Source organism: Cervus elaphus, chromosome 27, assembly GCF_910594005.1.
Source record: "Cervus elaphus chromosome 27, mCerEla1.1, whole genome shotgun sequence".
NCBI lineage: Eukaryota > Metazoa > Chordata > Mammalia > Artiodactyla > Cervidae > Cervus > Cervus elaphus.
In genome coordinates this window covers 55,752,004-55,769,801 of record NC_057841.1, presented here as the reverse complement: position 1 = coordinate 55,769,801, position 17,798 = coordinate 55,752,004, and positions in this window count along the sequence as shown.

Below are 17,798 nucleotides of genomic sequence, written 5' to 3'. Positions count from 1 at the left end.
ACTGTATTCTCTCAGTTGTTCCTCACAACAAGCCTATAGGACAGGAAGGGCCAGAATCATTGTACTCATTTGAAAGATGCAAAAATTGAGGATCATATAGTTGGGAAATAGTGACATTTGGACCAGAACCCTTGTCTTTTGATCAGGCTGACCTTCTTTCTCTCACTCATGTCATCTGATTAAGGAATATCCATAAATAGAAGATTAGGTGAAAACCTGAGGAAATTATCTGGGTATTTATAGCCGAAAGAAACTGCTAAGTTTTGGACTGGCTAGTTTTGGTTCTAAAACCTAAATTAGGACACTGTGATTTGGAATTTGGGAGCCATGAGGGACTTTAAAAGTTATGAAGGGCAATTCCTTTATTAAAGGAATGAGTTAATAAGTGGAATTTAAGGAGTACTATAACATGCTGGGTTCTAGGGCACAGGGAACAATGAGCTGAGATCACTGACCCCTTAAGGTTAGCAGAGTGCAGAAGAGGAGCCCCTGAAACAGATGGGATCAGGTTGATTTCCTGGAGGAGAAGACTCCCCAGCTAAGTCTTCAGTGATGAGTCTGGGTGAGTTAGGAGAAGTTAGGTGGGTGGGAAGGACATCCCAGGTGGAGGGAACAATCGAGACTTATACCCACAGTGTTTAAATGATTTTCCAAAGGTCATACTGTTAGTGACATGTTAAGACCTGAATCCAATCTGGCTTTCTAAATCCACCATTTCTCTCTCTTCTCAGTTTTCTCTGCAAATGTAGAAATAATTTCATTCACATCAAAACTGTCTCTGCTGATCTTATACGGATGTCCACTAGAGGTGTTATTCTTTAATGTTATTCTGAAAATTTTAGCAAGTGCAATAAGACGAGGTGAAAAGATAACCCATACAGAGGAGTCTCACTAAGCAAGTATTTAAGTTATGTAGATTCAGCTCTACTTGCTCAGCAAAAAGGGAGAGAATAAAAAGTGGAATATTGCTCTCTATTTCATCCTCACTGTGAGTTGAAGTTAAGGGGCAGAGTCTGCTCCATTTCACTCACTATAATCCTGTTAAAGCATGAATATCTTCCTTGACAACTGTGATCCTGGAGTTTAAAGGCACATGCTTTTTGACTAGTAGGACCACAGCTTAGGCTGTGGTCAGATCTTTCTTCAGGGTCAAAACAGTTGTTACTTCCAGATGAAACAATTCTCTTGCAGTAGTGATGTGAAATTCATCTGGGGGAAAAAAAATGTTTGAGAATAGTTAAGGAAATATTGACAAAGAATAATAAGGTGGGAATACTGGCATCACTCAAACAGAAGAGTCACATCAATAAATGAAATGGAGAAAAGATGCAAATATACACAAGTATTTGCATATGAAAAAATGTCACTTCAAATCAGTGAGGAGCAGACGGATTTTCCAACAAATGTTATGGTATAACTAGCTAAATGTGTGAAAATAATGAATTTTGATTGCTGAAGAAAAGATTGGTGGGCATGACTACATCAAAACTTTCCCACTGTCAAAGATGTTGGACTGTGAATTAAAATGGACCAGGAAAAATGTTTGCAGCCTGTGTGAGAACCATAGGGTATATGGGACGTTTATCAGCTGGCTTGTGTGGCTGCTCCTGTTTCCTTCTCTGAAAATGAAATAAGCAGCAGAGGCTGTATGAACTTCTGCCCTTCATCTCTCTCCAGCTCCAAGCTCCCTAGCTGTGTCTAATTTGGCAATGAGTGTGTGTCCTGCTCAGAGCCTGACAATCCAGGAATTAGGTTCTCCGACTCGCACATTTGAATGTGGAGAAACAGATACATAGCTGGTTATGATACACTCAAGGGGACATTCATGCTTTAATTCCTTGGAGACTAGGGCTCAGAATTGGCGCTATACAACCTCTAGTCTTATCAAGAGGATTAATCTATGAAAAGAAGACAAGAAGAGATGTGAAGAGAGAATTACAAGGGGCTAGTGGTCCCAGAGAAAGAGAGAGAGAAAAAATCTAACTGCCTGAGAGCTTTCCAGTTCTTGAGAGGTCTTGTTCTGTTGGGCTGGCCAAAAAGCTCATTTGGGTTTTCCCACAATTTCTTTTGGAAAAACCCAAACTCACTCTTTGGCTAACTCAATACTTTCTGGTTGTGGCTTCTATGAGATTATCCTTTTCTCTAGCTACAAATTCCCTACTTCCTAAAATAGATTGAAGAGATTTATGTTTCAATAATTGTATTATTCCTAAGAAATAGGGCAAATATATAAACTATTACTTTATATCAATACTATTTTAATAGTGAAATGGGCAAAAGTTACAGATTGGGATTTTTCCAAATAAGAAACACAAATGGCCAACAAATATGGGAAAGCTTTGACTTCATTAGGATCAAAACATAGAAATATTAACACAATGTATTTTTTTGCCTATTGAGTTAACCAAGACTTTTTTTTAAAGGCTTCAATGTTGAAGAAGAACAGGAAAAATAGATATGCAAGAGTATAAATTGGCTGAACTTCTCTGGAAGTAAGGTTTGCATTTTCTCTGATAGAGCCAGTCTATTTCTAAACATTGAGATGAAGCATTAATTAAGTTTCAATGATGTAAAACTTTTATAGAATCTTCATGATGAAAATATGTATAGATATGTTTCTGACTTTCTCTTTAATAGTGATTATATATGAGTGACAATATTATTAGTGATTGTTCTAAGGAAGAAAAAAATAAAAAATATAAGAAAGTAAAAGGTGAAAATAAAAAATATCCATGATTCTACTAATCAGAGGTTTCCACTCCTGTTGTATAAAGTCAGGCATAGGCTATGTTGTATGCTCAATCACAGATGACTCTTTGTGATTCCATGGACTGTAGCCCTCCATGCTTCTCTGTCCGTGGAATTTGGGTTGCCATTTCCTGCTCCAGGAGATCTTCCCAACCGAGGGATGGAATGCACATCTCTTGAATCTCCTGCATTGGTAGGAGGATTCTTTACTACTGCTCCTTAGTTCAGGTTATTAGGCTGGCCATCTGATAGATGAAGCCAAAGACCATTTCTTCAGATCCTGTCCTGATATTGGTCACCCAGCAGTGTGTGACACAGGGACCATGTTCTTGGCTGCTGTGCCCCATCCCTCTCCTGGATTCCTACTAAATTTCAGAGTCTTCCTTCTCCTTCTCACTGACAGCAAACTCCTCTTCTATCATTTAAGAAATACTCGTTTTATTTTATTAAAAAATTTATTTATTTTAATTGGAGGCTAATTACAGTATTGTATTGGTTTTGCCATACATTGACATGAATCCACCATGGGTGTACATGTGTTCCCCAACCTGAACCAAATATTCCATTCTTCGGCAAAGGAATGCTGCAGTTCCTCTCAAGACAGCCTCACTGATGTGTCTGGCAAACGATGTTGGCGATCAACTGGGGTGGCGCAGTTCTGCACTTGGCCTGTCATTCTCCAGTAGGTTGGACCAGACTTCACAGCAAAGTATTAATAGTATCAGTATTCCAAGAGGTTGAGTGTAGAAGTTGTAAAGCCTCCAACACTTAGGCTCTGGAACTCACATTACATCATCGCCTGCACATTCTACTGGTCAAAGCAAGTCATAAGACCAGCCAGGATTCCCAGGATTGGAGGTACAGATGAATAGTAAAGACTCAATTTTTAAAAATTTATCAATACATATTCTTGAGTCATACTGTATTTTGTAAACTTGCTTTTGTATTAAACAGTAGAGCATGGATGAATTTCCAGGGCCATCAGTCATTTTCTGCAAAATCATTTTTAATAGCAGCACTAGGCTATACTTTGATTGGGTTGAATCATACTTCATCAAAGATCATACCCTACTTTTGACATGTAGGTTTTTATCAGTTTTTTTACTGTTATAAAAAGTACTGCCATGAACATCTTGTACACAAATCTTTGCTCACATCCTTAATTCTTTTCTTACAATAAATTACTGAAAGTAAAGCTGCCCTGTCAAAGATTGCATTATAAAATATTCATAATGCACTCATGATCATTACAAAGAAAGGGAAAAGTTTAGGTGGGCAAAAAGGGAAAATAAAAATTGTTGGGATTATTGGTAATTTAATTAATTTATTCATATTTTCTTTCTTTTCTAAAATAAACACATGCTACTTATGCACTTTCAGTAAAAGAATATAAAAAAGTACAAAAGAATATAAGGTAGAAAGTAATTCTTCCCCCCATGCCTATTCCCCAGACTCCTGATTAATGTTACAAGTTTTTTGTGTACCATCTAAGATATTCTGTGCACACATACTTTTATATTCAGTCCGTCCTTCCCGTATTTTATATTCCCCCCTCCTATTTTCCCTCCCTTCCTTCTTCACAAATAGAAGCATTTAATATACATTTTTACCCTTTCACTTACTATATCTTGGGAGTTTTTTTGTATCAATATATAGAAGAAGCTTCCTTTAAAAAAATCATCCAAACTTGATTTATCTTATCATCCTACATAATTCTATACTTCTCATTTTCTTTTTAAGTTGTTCTTGAGAATAATGCATTCTCATGGTTAAACAAGAGAACAAAAAAGCATTTTTAGTGATTAATCTTGTGCCTACTTCTGTTCTGTCCCACCTTTTGAAGGTCAGCACTCAGATAGCTTTCTTGCACAGTCTGCCAATATTTTTTATGTAAATTCAAGCAACCACTAATCAGCTTTTATTTTTTTTTTTTCATTCTTAGGTAAAAGATCGTATACCATGTAAATCAGAATCCCAGCAGGAAACAGAATTCCATTAAGATAGTTCAGTTGAATAGATTTAACAAGATAAGTTTCTACAGAGTTTGATAGTGTGAAGGGAGAAAAATGGAGGTTGGTGCCCTTGGAGACTAGTGGGAAACCTTTGCTGGTCTTAGACCTGATGGAACAAGGGTTCCCATGGACAGAGGAGCCTGGTGGGCTGCAAGTCCACGGGATTGAAGAGTCAGACACGACTGAACGACTAACACGTAAGTTGCAAGTGATGTCGTTCAGTCGTGTCCGACTCTTTGAGACCCCATGGACTATAGCCTACCAGGCTCCTCAGTCCATGGGATTTTCCAGGCAAGGGTACTGGAGTGGGCTGCCATTTCCTTCTCCAGGGGATCTTCCCGATTCAGGGATCGAACCCAGGTCTCCTGCATTGCAGACAGACGCTCTACTGTCTGAGCCACCAGGAAAGCTACTGTTAAATGAGCTTCACATACATCTTCTTGTGTTTATCTTGCTTACTTTACTTTTTCATTGGTGTATAGTTGCCTTACAGTGTTAGTTTTGGCTGTACTGCAGAGTGAATCAGCTACACGTGTACAGATATTCCCTCCCTCGTGAACCTCCTTCCCACCCCCCTGCACTGTGAGTTTTAATTCTGGTTAGGAATAGAGGGTAAACAGCCAGATGCATTCTATATGTACTGTTCTGAACTTGGCTTCTCTCCATTTCTTACATCTTACAGATCTTTCCATATCAGGGTGGAGGGAAATTTCTCATTTTCTTTAACAGATGCAGAGTATTCTATTTTTGTGAATTTGCTGTGATGTATTTAGGGCGCCCTCATCCTAAACACTTAGGATTTTGCCCATCTCCTGGAATGCTTCAATGGATTCAACCTTGTTTACACATCATTTTGCACATATGCAGCCATCTCTGAAAGATACATTGTCAGGACATGATTGTGGAGTCTGTCATTGCTGAAGATATTGCCACATTCTTCTCTGTGGTGATTGAACCACTTTGCATTGTCAATAACAAAGTAGTGAATGGCCTCACAGAGTGTTCTTGAACTTTGGTATATTTGCCAAAATGGTAGGTGAGTCACGTAATCTCAAGATAATTTTTTTTTTTTTTTTTGCATTTCTCTATTTCTGAATGAAATTCAGCATCTCTTTGTAAGTTTAAGTATTATTATATTTTTCTTCCTATGAGCTATCTGTTCATGTGCTTTGCCCGTTATTTTATCAGGCTGTCATTTTCTTTTCGATTTGAAAAGTTCTTTGTACATTAGTGACATTAGTCTTGGTGGTATTAATTAATGATATTTTATCCCAGGTTTTTTTTTTCTTGGCTGATTTTTTAAATGTATATTTATTTATTTTATTTTTAGCATCACACTTAAATCTTTTTTTTTTTTTCTTCAAATGGGCTTCCCTGGTGGCTCAGACAGTAAAGGATCTTCCGGCAATGCAGGAGACCCGGGTTCGATCCCTGGGTCGTGAAGATCCCCTGGAGGAGGGAATGTCAACCCACTCCAGTGTTACTGCCTACAGATTTCCATGGAGAAAGGAGTCTGGTGGGCTACTACATGGGGTCACAGAGTTGGACATGACCGCGCACCTGACACTTTCACTATCCATTTTTTATAGCTCCTAGTTTTTGAATCGCGGTTAAAAGGCCTCCTCCACTCCAGTGTTATAAATAAAATTGCACCAGCTTTTTGCAATGTCTTTATGATTTTATTGATTACATTTAAATCTTTGATCTATTACAGTTTATCCTTCCTCCTCAGCCCTAATTCTTCTCCCAGAGGAATTTCATTGTCCCAACACCCTCTATTAAATTATCTATGTTAATGCCCCTGATTTGAGGTCTCATTTTAATACTTACTAATTCTTCTATGTTTTTGTTTCTCTTTATGGACTTTCTAATCTATGCATTGATTTGTCTGGTCACATACCAGAACCGCAGTGTTTTAATTATGGGGACCTCACCACATGTTTCAGTATGTTAAGGGGAAGTCTCATGTCACTGTTTTTTCAGTTTCCTTGGCAATCCTTCTTTGTTTATTTTTCTATGAGAATTTCATAATTGATCAGCTTATGTAACTCCAGAAAAAAAATTGTGGTCTATGTATATAGGAATGGTGTTAACTTCATTAATTAACTTAGAGGAAATGGCCATTTTGATCTGTTGCAGATTGAGAACACTGAATTCGATTTCTCATTTACCAGTTGTCGTTTCTTATTGTAGCTCCTATAATTTCTTTTAGCAAGTTGCTTATATATTATTTTTTTGTTTGTATATCCAGAACTGTGTGAATGTCATTGTGGGTTATACCCATTATCTTTATAGAACACCTATATTTGTGCTTTTATTTTTTAACCTGAATTTTATTTTGTATGAAATTAACATCATGACTCCTGATGATTTCTATTTACATTTGCTTGGGACACTGTTTTCCCCATCCTTTCTTTCTCACTTCTGAATGACTTTATTTTGGCTGTGCCACTTGTATATACCACAGAATGGCGTTTTCAATTGTGACCTAATTTGAAAATCGATTTTCTTAAAAGATGAGTTGTGCTTATTACATTTATTGATATGGCACATATATAGTCAATGTGAATTACATGTGCTTATTTTTATATAATATAAAGGTCTTACACTGTATAGTCTGTTTTATTTGCTTTTGAAACTTGTAATTTTTCTGATGTTTAAGATGATTTCTTTTGTTCTAAATATAAATGCATATTGGTTTATAAATACAGCTTAACATCGTGGCTTTAATTCCCTCTTTCTTTTATCAAATTCAGTAAGCTCATTGCTACAAGCAATGGTTTAACTGGCTTACATGATTTTTCTTTAGCCATACTCTCCCCTATATTACCCAGTTTTTGTCAATAGGTGGTCTGAGTTGAGCATTTATCTTTGTGTTTTGAAATACAGTCTTTCATACTTGATTTCTTACCTTTGACTGATTTACTCCGACTGCCATTAGGGGGAGAAAAGGCAAGCAGTAAGCTTATTTTACCTTTCCGCTTTTAAAAGTCATATCATTCCTACATTGTCACGTTATTTACGACCTCCTTTCCCACCCTTGCTTTTGTCTTAGTTTTGTACTTAGGTATATTCCGTTTAACTGCCAGGCCCCTTGCCAAAGTTTCGCCCACCATTTTGGTTGGCAGGGGTTTTCCCTCTGGTGATAGTTTTCTCAAGAAGAGTTCGAGTAAACAGTGGTCCCTGATTTATTACATGCTCAAAACTGTCAGCAGCCTTTATGCTTCATGAGCTAGAAGTGGGAAATCAAATCTGTGTCTTATACTTTGAGAGATATAAAATCCTTGGCTGGATATAAATTCCTTTATTCGCACTTTCTTGTCTCAAATATCTTGTAGGTTTTCTTCCTTTGATTTGTGGTATTGAATTTGCTGGGTAGAAGCCTGTTACCACCTTAATTTTCTTTTTTTTTAAAAAATATATTTGCAACTTGAACATTTTGCCTGACTGCCCAAAGAAGTTTTCTTTACAGTTGAAGTCCTTTATTATGATAGTATCTTTACTAGAACATATTTTTTGTATTGACTGATATGACTCAGTTTTCACTGATACATGGTATGCACTTTCAGTTGATAGATTAAGGCCTTCTTTTGTTCCAGGAAAACTTTATTGTACTTAATGTGTGTTTTGCTGCATGCAGTTGGTTTTTGTCTTTCGGGAACTTCAAATATGTTTATGTTAGAACTCTGTTTCTTGCTTACTCTATTATTTTCTCTTTAATCATTTCATTTAACAATTTTTTCTGTTTCATTTCTTAATTTTCTAATTACCATCTTGTATGACTGTTCATGGACCTCCCAAGCATGCTTTCTCTCTTGTTCACCGTACCGTTTTGTTTTTACATCTATAATGATTTTTCCTTTTATTTTTTCCTGATGTCTGCTTATTCCTATTTCATTTCCTCCTGTTATCTAGATGTCATCTCCTATTGTAATCTTTTTCCATAGCTATAACTGCTTTATTAAATTTTTAATACATTTATGGCAGACTGTTTTGTTAAACTTTTGTTCTATTTCAGGACAGTTTTTTTTTTCCTGGTGAATTCTTATCGCTGATAGGAAAGTTGGATGCTCATTTACACCTAGTTTTCTTTCCATATGGATTTTATGTGTAGATGGTGTTTGTTGTCCATATCCAAATGAGCTGAAATTTCCTGGAATGGTATACAGGAGGTTCCTATGGTGATAATAGAGGGAGGGGAAGGAGAGGGTACCCTTTCGAGTTTTTAAATGATAGGCTCTCTCTGCTGTTGCAACCATGACAGGCTGTTTCTTTTATATGTGGTGCCTTTGTTGGGTGTGTCTTCTTGGTCTCTCCAGACCTAACTTCGTTGGGGAGGACTTTCATCATCAGTTCATTTCATTGGTGTCCTTTATTGGCTCCTGCTGCCTGGGGACATCGATGTGGCATTTGGAGCTTGTTCTCTCAACTTTTAAAGGTATGTTTGTGCTGGTGCTGAGATCTCCCATCCTTTTTCTCCTGCTGCCTATATTTGCTAGTGATTTCATGGCTGACCACAGCTAGCTGCTCTGCACTCCCTGTGTTCTGTGGCTGTGCCCACAGAGTCTTTCTTCATCACACCATCTTGGCTGCCTTTGGCAGCACTTGGCTTAATTTGGAGTCTGGGATTTTCTCTGCCTACTTGCTCCATTGAAAATGGTGTTTATTTCTGTTTCCCTTCATCCCTCTGAATGGTTGTTGGGAGTCAAGTGGGATAATTGAGAACCAGATAGTCCCCACTGATGGATTTAGTTCTTTAAAAACCATCCCAGCAAATCTGGCACTTGAGAAGCCTGTGAAAAATAATGCAGAAACACAAAACAGATGAATAGAAGGAACGTTACAACATAAGGAACAGTATAAACATATATAATCATGGTGTCAATTCCAGAAACATAATTAAGCAGTTATATATGCAAAATCTTAGAATGCTGCTTTGAATGGATAGGAGGAATAGATAGAAGTTGGTTTCCCTTGATCCCAGAGACTTCTTGCTGATTTCATGAGGAAAGTTAGTTTGTGGATTTACAGAAGAACAGACATTCTGTAAGAGAGAGCTGTGGTTTTCAGGTTACCTTCAATGTCAAAAAGAAGTAGTCCAAAAAATATGCCATGTTGAAGTCAGATTTATGCTGAACAGTGCAGGGTGCTGTCAAACCACTCCAGATCTCTCCCCACCTTCGCAGAGAAATTCAGCAAGACTAATAATGACAGTGGTCATTCTAGAAGGTCGCTTGTCTCTTTTCAGCAAGACAAGTCAGAGAGGAGCATGAGTTACTCTCACCCTTTCCATTTAAAGTTAATAAACAGGTCATCAAAAAAGAATGATCATAAATGAGAGCAGTGTATGCCATTCAAACCCTTGACCCCATGCAACCTGCTGAAGTTTATGGATTTAGAAATCCAGATGTTTACATCACTCTTATATTAGAAGGTTGTTTGGTTCTGTAGCAGAGGTGGTTTTTCTCATGAAGCTTATGAAACTGAAATTTTAGGGCCTCTCGAAGATTTGGGACCCTTCCATGGCCCAAAGGAGGGACATAGTAATGTGAATACATAAGCATATAGTTTTATAAAGTTTTCAAAAAGTAAGGTGTTTTGATTTCAATGTATTAAGACCAGATTTCTTTGCAGTCCAACTTCCCTTTTAGTATACTTAACATTATATCAGATGGCTTTGGGTGGCCACAGGTATTTTGAGATTAGTCTGGGAGGAACTTGTGCTGGTAATATAGGCTGTTTAGATTTACTGGGATATATTTATGTAGTTTGCCAAGCATTCTTTGCATCCAGTTAAATTACTTCTGTCCCAGTGAAAGAATGGCTTCTGGTAACACTCCTGCAAACTGTCTCCCACAATGCCAGTTCAACCAGTGTCATGGCAAAAAGTGATGGACCAGAGGTCATATTATGTTATGAATAGAAATATATGCATAGTGAAAGATGAGATTGAAATGTATGAAGATAAACATCATCAGATGTGTAAAATGTTACTGTAAATGGAGGATTAGGCTCCTTATCAACACTTTGCCCACTTAGAGTTCTCTTTGCCAGAAACATTTGATAAAGGGTTTATATCATTATGTACCTCTGGGCCTCAGGAATCCTTCATACTGAAGGACTTTTCTTGAAATTTGCCAAGTCTTTTTTGTAATGCACAGACTAGGCTTCAATTCAGGCAGGAAGATCCGAGTCCAGACCTGGTTGTGTATGGGTCCCAGGCTGCAGATCACCGGCTTCGGTGATTTGTGAATCTCCTTCTGGTGGTTTGACCAGGACTCACAGTGCCATCAGGACTGGTTTCCCTGAGCCTGGCCCTGGATCCACGGGGCCTTTGGTCTCCATTTTTCCCATCTAGGGTTTACTCGCATCCTCTACCCTATGGTTTGATGGCATCTTTTCAGGACTTTGGATGAGCCCCAGATCCAGGAGGACAGTTTGGCAAGATGATTGTTCCTTCTGGCCAGAGCAGAATTTCTTTCATAGAATCACATGAGATTGGACATCCAGAATGGTGCTGATGTGCTGAATTTGGATAATTCCTCCCTCACCCTTGTATTTGAGCCTTGTGGGTGTTTGTGTAGGTGCACACACATGCAGTTTGGCTTCTGAGTTCATAGCATCTAAGGATAGTGGGAAGGGCAGCAACCATCCTTTATCCTGTAGGATTCTTAGCACTGACATTCAGGGCAGTGACCTACCCCCTCTGCCAGTTCTGTGCCAAAGTCAGGCTCAAGAGAACTGTCTTCTCCAAGGGCTTTCCAGACACTGCTCCCCTGAAACAGCAGGTCTTTCAGATAAATGTCCTCTCAGAGTTGCCTCCTGAGTGATGTGGTGATATTGAGCTTTCCTGGCTCAGTTAAACTGTGCTGGATAAGGAATAGACATTCCTTCCTGAAGGGTAACCACTCTCTCCTTCCATGCATGGGTCCCCAATCTCCAGGATTGGGGAGATCAGAGCTCTATTAATCTTGAAAGAGTTTACATTCTAAGAATTCAGGGCATATGGTATAAAGATCTCAAGAGATGGCCTGGTGGAAAAATGGGTTGTTTGATGTTCACCTTAGAAAATTGTGAATTGTAAACTCAATATAACCAGACAAAGAATTATACACACATTTCCTCCATATTTTGGATAAGATGTGAATTTGCATCAATCATCAACTGGTATATTAATGACCTTGTATGAGGCCAGTGTTCATAGATAACGTGGCCCCATGAGTAATGATGCAACCCACATTGCACAAAAGTTATTATGGGATGGCCCAGGCGAGATCAATAATTGTTTCCACACAAATGGTTCCCATGAGCCATAGAATTTTGAGGAATAGCAATATTTTTACCACTTTACTGAAGTGAGAGAGAGAAATTAGCCAAGAATGACACACCTGAGAAGACCCGCAAGGGAAAAGTTCCTGGATCTGAAGAAGCGATAGCATCTGGACACTATAGCGAACCCTTCCATTTACTCTTGGGCACTAAAATCTTCCCTCCCCACTATTCCATAGCTTCATCAATGTTTCACTGTATATAAAAAATGCTCACACATTTTAAACACACTATTCAATCAAATTGTTTGTTTAGATAGGAACCCCACAAAAATAGTTGTCTGTGGCCTCAGGCACCCTAGGGGGGGCCCTGGTGGAGGAATATGCAAGGTTTATAAGACTTGGTCTCTGCTTAGAGATAGCTTTGAATCAGGGCACATATATGTAATCCAAACTTTTGCACTTCATCTCTCTCAAGAAGCCGCCTTTTCTTAAATGAAATGGGAGCCTGTTTGATCATTCTCTTCTTAATTTCATTCTATCATACTGAATTCGAAGCTTGTGAAGTGCGATGAGTCATGATCCTGTTTTCCGATTGTGTATAACTGCACTTTTACAATTTGTGAATTAACACTGTTCATATGCCATAGCACTTGCTTGTTTATAAATTATTTCATGCATATGTAATTGCTCTCTTTGAATAAGTGATCCAATCCTTCAGATCAGATAGAATATTTACAGTCTCTGTTTCTCAGTGTGAAGCAGATACTTAATAAATACTATCGGAAGTTTATATTGTCAGGATGAAAATGTAAATAATTGATGTAAGTGATAATGCCCACTGTGAGACGGAGTAATTGTGATGAAACACAAAGTCTAACTTCAAATGCAGCTTGGTTAGTTTGAACGTGCTGTTATAGAATGGCGTAAATTGAGAGAGAGCATCATTAAATGTTGATCTTAGTGAAAAAGAAGATGATAAGCCTCTTTGCATTGAAAGATACTTATTTCGTCCTCTGTTCCTGCTGACTTTTTTTTTTTATTTAAAATGTCTAGGTATATTTTTTTATTATTTTTATTATTTTTTTAATTTTTTTATTAGTTTGAGGCTAATTACTTCACAGCATTTCAGTGGGTTTTGTCATACATTGATATGAATCAGCCATAGATTTACACGTATTCCCCATCCTAATCCCCCCTCCCACCTCCCTCTCCACCTGATTCCTCTGGGTCTTCCCAGTGCACCAGGCCCGAGCACTTGTCTCATGCATCCCACCTGGGCTGGTGATCTGTTTCACCATAGATAGTATACATGCTGTTCTTTTGAAATATCCCACCCTCACCTTCTCCCACAGAGTTCAAAAGTCTGTTCTGTATTTCTGTGTCTCTTTTTCTGTTTTGCATATAGGGTTATTGTTACCATCTTTCTAAATTCCATATATATGTGTTAGTATGCTGTAATGTTCTTTATCTTTCTGGCTTACTTCACTCTGTATAAGGGGCTCCAGTTTCATCCATCTCATTAGAACTGGTTCAAATGAATTCTTTTTAACGGCTGAGTAATATTCCATGGTGTATATGTACCACAGCTTCCTTATCCATTCATCTGCTGATGGGCATCTAGGTTACTTCCATGTCCTGGCTATTATAAACAGTGCTGCGATGAACATTGGGGTGCACGTGTCTCTTTCAGATCTGGTTTCCTCAGTGTGTATGCCCAGAAGTGGGATTGCTGGGTCATATGGCAGTTCTATTTCCAGTTTTTTAAGAAATCTCCACACTGTTTTCCATAGTGGCTGTACTAGTTTGCATTCCCACCAACAGTGTAAGAGGGTTCCCTTTTCTCCACACCCTCTCCAGCATCCTGCTGACTTTTGAAAGTCTTGATAGAAGGGAGAAAGAGCCCCAGCTCAGGGACGCCATCATCACTTATCACGCAGCTGGTTTCTATTCTGGTGCAATCGGTCTAGCTAATGTCAAGTACCAGTGACAAGAGTGTCCGTGACTCAGTCACCCGGGGGCGTTCGAAGGCCCGGTGCACTGACTTGGATTAGAAAACAAACAGAAATAAAAGTCCTTTCGCCTGAACTTTCCTGTAAATCGAATGGCTTCCCTGGAGCTGTGACTCAGAGGCACAGTCGGTGAGAACCTTTACATCTGAAGATAACATCATGGCCCCAGCCGTGGAGGGTGGGGAGGAGTGACCCATGCCCTGCTGGAGATGAGTGCTGTTTTCGCCCAACAGGGCTAGTTATTTGTTCATTGTCTGCCTCCGCCCTCCCCTCTGCCCTCGCCCCGACTCACTGACTTTCCCACGGGATCAGCGGTGTGTCTGTCCTCTCTGATGTCAATGTCCTCACTGACCATTGACCCTCCCCTTACACCTGTCACAGAGGTGTCTGGCTAATACAGGATCTCACTACACATGTTACGATGGTCCACTGATGTGGCTGGGGCTTCCCTGGTGGCTCAGCGGTAAACAATCTGCAGGAGCTGCAGGAGATGTGGGTTCGATCCCTGGGTCAGGAAGATCCCCTGGAGGAGGGCATGACAACCCACTCCAGTGTTCTTGCCTGGACAGTCCCATGGACAGAGAAGCCTGGCAGGCTACTGTATACAGGGTTGCAAAGAGTCGGACGCACAGAAGCTACTTAACACACTTGCATGCACTGACGTGGCTAAGTTCTTTAAGGTGCTTATTTGAAAGCTATTATCAGACTTCATGGCATGAAAAAGCCTTTAATGATATAGCATTCCCTGGGATGAAAAGTTGTGTATTACTTTTATGTCCATGAATTACTGCAAGTGAGAAAGATTCATTGGAAACTGTTTTCTGTCTTCAGGTGACTAACATAAGACTGTGCAAAAGGGCACAGGGTAGAAACGGATGTAATTTTTCTTGTCCTTTGTGGTCAGCTCTTGTCTTACAGTTCCCCGAGTGCGCCTCCTGGCCTTTCTCTCTCTGCTATCTTCTGTCTCCTGTCTGGTTATGAAGTTCTTGCAGCCGGGTCCTGACACCTTCCCAGTCATGCCTTGCTAGGTTTGGGTATCATTACTTAGGTAAGAAAACCATCACCCAGAGTAAGGGGTGGGGGGGCGGGGGCGGAATCAGAGGGGCAAATGTAGGAGCTTCAGGATTTATTTTCACACTTCCTCTGTCCCCATCACTAATGTTCTCTATCTCTATATATTTGTGCCTTTGGCAGGAGTACTAAAATCTCATTTTGGCATCAGTAACCTCATTCTAGATCTCATAAATGCTCACTGATTGAATGAAGGGAGACATGCATTGAACAGTGTATTATTTCCTTTGATACCCCCTGGCTTCACATTTCCTCAGCTCTCTATGAAGAACTTTTAGTAACACATCCATTGTTGTGTGAAATGGCATTTGCAGAGACTTCTCCACTTGAAAGACCTGATACATTTTGACCAATTACTACTGCCTTTCTTCACTGGGCTTTGCTGGAGAAGCTGCTGGGCAGAGAGCATCCTGTCATTAGGTAAATTTGAGCAGATTTGTCTGAAAGCAGCCTAGTAAATGACACTCTGCTTGTTGTGATGAATTCTTCCTTCAACAAGGGGAGACAGGGGTTTTGTCTTTCCTCCTCCTGTTAATCAGAAGCAGTAGGGATATGCTTAATTTGACCTTTAAGCAGGCAGAGAGCTCACCGTTGACTGTTTTTTTTTCTTTTAAACACAAGTATTTGGCAAACTCTGTCTTGCTTTTAGCTGGCAGGGATTCCTGATTTCCTAACAGCTTCAGTCTTTAAACAGTGGAGAAGTTTTAGGGTGTCCGAGCTGTGAAATGTTTAATGAGTACCAATCCGGTGGGAGGAAGTGGCTAGTCAGAGCTGTAATTTTCCTGGAATCTGGTTCCTAACTCCAGGCCAGTCGCCCACGAGGGGTCGGGCATTGTGTGCACAGTGTGACTTCACAGCTGCCCCAGGGGCGCCCTGGTTTACTTCTCTTGCTGTGAGCACCTCCCTCCTACCTTCCGCACCTGCTGGCTGCCGGAGGAAATTTCACTTCAACTGCTGTTGACTCAAGTGTCCGGGGGAGGATCCTGCAAAGCAAGATATTCTCCAAATTTGCTCAGTCAGAGAGCGGTTTTTTAGGAGGTATAGGCGAATGAGTGTGGGGTTGACATGAGAAACATAAGCAGGGCTTCCAAAGTGATTAAAAAGAGGCAGAAATGGATTTATAGGGGCAGTTTCTACTAGAACCAGTCCTCGGAAACACAAAGTAGAATCCAGACTTCTCTAGATGCCTTCATGGGACAGGATGCCTGCCCAAGGCTGTTAGCTGCAGAAAGTGACAAGCGTACCTTCGGCATGCTCACCGTGGTTCCCCTCTGTGCAGGTAGATTGAATATGCATGAGACTTAAGACAGAAGCGGTCTCAGTTAACAGGATGCTCTGAGCAGGGCTGAGAGCAGGCTTTCGCCTCCTCTGGTTTCCAGAGTATTGTTGCTGTGTACAGTCCCTAAGTCACGTCCAGCTCTTTGCGACCCCAGGGATCGCAGCACGCCAGGCTCCTCTATCCGCTACTGTCTCCCGGAGTTTGCTCAAATTCATGTCCATTGAGTCGGTGATGCTTTCTAACCATCTCTTCTTCTGTCATCTGCTTCTCCTCTTGCCTTCAACCTTTCCCAGCATCAGGGTATTTTCTAATGTTTTTCAGACCAGGTGGCCAAAGAATTGGAGCTTCAGCATTAGTCCTTCCAATGAATATTCACAAATAAAAGGTACTTGCCTGGCACCATCAACACTATTTGTCTGAACCTAGCAATATTTTGGAGAAGGAAATGGCAACCCACTCCAGTCTTCTTGCCAGGAGAATCCCATGGACAGAGGAACCTGGTGGGCTACAGTCCATGGAGTCACAGAGTCGGACACGACTGAGTGACTAACAACAGCAGCATACGGTATATGTCTTGGATCATGGATGGGTGTTTCCTTAATTCTTTATTGAGTCAACCCTTTAAGAAGTAGCTGGAATTGATCAGTTTTTCTAGGATCATCATTTAACTGCCTCACTTGACATCAAGGGGGCTGGAAATTACTCTCTCAGAATGATATGAAGAAGGTGGAAGGGAAGTGGAAGGTATTTCTTTTCCTGAGCTTCTCCAGGGAATAACCAAGCTGTTTCTTTGTGAAGATAGTTTTGCAGAGATCAGTGAGGTTGCTCAGTATACCAAGGCAAAAACAGACCTCCAGAATCGTAAGGGGACTTTGAAGTCATTGCTTTGAATTCTTCAGGGAAGTTAATGATAAAGGACTGACAATTTTATGAAGAATTATCTGAGTCTCTTGCCACTTGACAAGTCTACTTATTATTTTATACTATTGATGTGATTATCCTTTTCATAATTTAACATTTGTGTCCTGGGGGGACAGCAGAATGCAAATCAATGCTTCTTTAACTGCACTCCTTTTTTCCTCCACTTCTTTAGACTTTTACTTAACAGTCATTCAAGGTATGGTTATTTATTTAACTTTTTATTTTATACTTGAGTTTGGGTGATTAACAATGTTTTGATAGTTTCAAGAGTACAGCAAAGTGATTCAGTTATACATATACATGTAGCTCAGCTCTTGCAAATTCTTTTCCCATGTAGGTTGTTACATAATATTGAGCATGGACAGAGGAGCCTGGCAGGTTACAGTCCATGGGGTCGCAAGAGTCGGACATGACTTAGCAACTAAAGAGAGAGAGAGAGAACATTGAGCAGAGCTTCCTGTGCTATCCAGTGGGTCCCTGTTGGTTA